Source organism: Marmota marmota, unplaced genomic scaffold (assembly GCF_001458135.2).
Source record: "Marmota marmota marmota unplaced genomic scaffold, marMar, whole genome shotgun sequence".
Lineage (NCBI taxonomy): Eukaryota > Metazoa > Chordata > Mammalia > Rodentia > Sciuridae > Marmota > Marmota marmota.
Genome location: NW_026000082.1, coordinates 12,534,968 through 12,537,072, shown reverse-complemented (window position 1 = coordinate 12,537,072; position 2,105 = coordinate 12,534,968).

Below are 2,105 nucleotides of genomic sequence, written 5' to 3'. Positions count from 1 at the left end.
GGCGGCCGCCGCCTGCGCGCGCGCTCCCTCCCTCTGCCGCCTCCGCCCCACGCTCCTCCCGCTGCCGCCTCCTCTCTCTTCTCCCTCCTTGTCCTTGGTCCACTCCTGCCTTAACAGACTCCCCACGACCTCGCTGTGGGCCCATCGAGTGCTGGGGTCTGCAGACGCAGGGATGAGCCAGGCGAGGCCCCTGCTCCTGAAAGTAGCAGGTCCCAGGGAAGCAACATGGGCTTCCAGGAGGAGGTGGTGGATCTGAGGCAGAAGGATGCCCAGGAGAGCCAGGATGGGAGAGAAAATGATGTTCCAGAACGCGCAAGCCTGTGCAGTGTGCGCGTGGGGGTGAGATTGGGGGACTAGGAGCTGGGACATCAAGGTATTGCCGATGAGGGAGAAGCCTAGGGTATGAGCCATGACCTCTACACCTGTCATCAGCTCCAGATACATAGCTGCTCCCTGTGCCTATGTCCGTCTGCGTCATGCTTATGCGATCACAGGCAGGGATGTGAAGCAGGCGGCTTGGGCCTGGCTCATCGACTGTTCATTCATCCACATTCAGTATTCTTCACCCGCCCAAGCAAACAGGCAGACAATTGGGGGGCGGGGGGCGCTCAGGTAAATCTTGGTTTGATAAAGGAGACCACTATAGGGACACCGTCATCTCTGCTGCTAGGGGCCGCACATATAGGACCTCTGTCCACCTCACTGGACTCTGTGCAAAGGAGAGGATGCCTTCTCTTGAGGCATTGTAGCTCCACCTCAGCGACTCCAGGGTATGGGATGTGGAGAACAGAACCCGAACTAGGTTTTAGCCGCCTGCTGATAAGCCTGTCCCAACCACACAATCTTCTTTAGAAAATGACATTTGAGGGCATTGACCGCTAAATGGGATCAGCTTGCAGGTGCCAAGGCCCAGTGTAAGGTCCACTCCCTCTTCCTTCTTGTCCTTCTTTCCCAGCAGAAGGGTGGGAGCTCTAAGCCATAGACCTGAAATCACCCTATCTCAGCAGCTTCCTGAGCCCAAAGGGTTGCCCAGTGGCAATGGCTGTAGCCACCCTACCAGGAAAGGGCTTAGGCCTTAGGAGACCTGAGGGTGCTCCTACCATTGTCCCTTCTATCCCTCAATCATTTAAGCATATTCTGGCCATGTGCTAGGCCTGGGGATGCCAAGGTGAATCCGACATGGTGCCAGCCCCAGGGAGGTCCCTGGCTGATCGGGAGCAGACCATGAACAGACAATGAAATGTGGACTTAAGCACTCCCAACAAAAACTTGTAGAGCACCTACTAGGTATCAGATTCTGTTCAGGGTTCAAAGATGCAATGTAAAAATATATAAGGCCCCTCTCTGCCCTCCTTCCGTTTTTCCCTTGGGTGAGAAAAACCCAAAAGCAAGGAAGCAAAAAAAGATTATTTTAGATTACTCTAATTGCTATGGGGAAAAAAAGCCAGGGTGATATAAGAGTAGAGGGTAACTTTTAGAGGAGGTGACATTTCAATGAATGGTAAAGAAACTGACGACATGAAGATCAGAGAGAAAGGTATTCCTGGCAGAGGGAATAGCAATGTAGAAGCCTCTAGATGGGCTGGGGCCTGGCGAAAGGGAGGGGTGTGTGCATCAGAAAAGCTTCAGGAAGTCCACAAAGCCCTGATGGCAGGAGGGCTTTGCAGGCCAGAGCAAGGAGTTTGGATTTTGTGCTAAGCAAAAATGCCTAGGCTGTGAAGCCCAGGACAGAAGCCCCATCCGCTACCCAGACTAATCTAACTCTGCCTCTCCTCCTCTACTCTGTGTTCATAGAAAAGTCATTCCCATCTGAGTCTCAATTTCTCGTCGGTGAGATGGGGAGTCTCTGAGATTCATTCCAGCTTTAAGATTTTTGTATGGGGTGAAGTTCAGAGGCAATAGGTAGAAAGATTAAGAGCATTCGCCATGGTCTGGGAGTGTGGCTTAGTGTTAGAGCATTTGCCTAGTATGTACAAGATCCTGAGATTAATTCCAGCACCAGAGAGAGAGAAAAAAAAGAGGATTGGGGGTAAGGAAGGGGAAAAAATAAAAATAAAAATAAAAAAGCACAGCTATTGGGTGTATTGGGTCAAACTGTGGCTGGA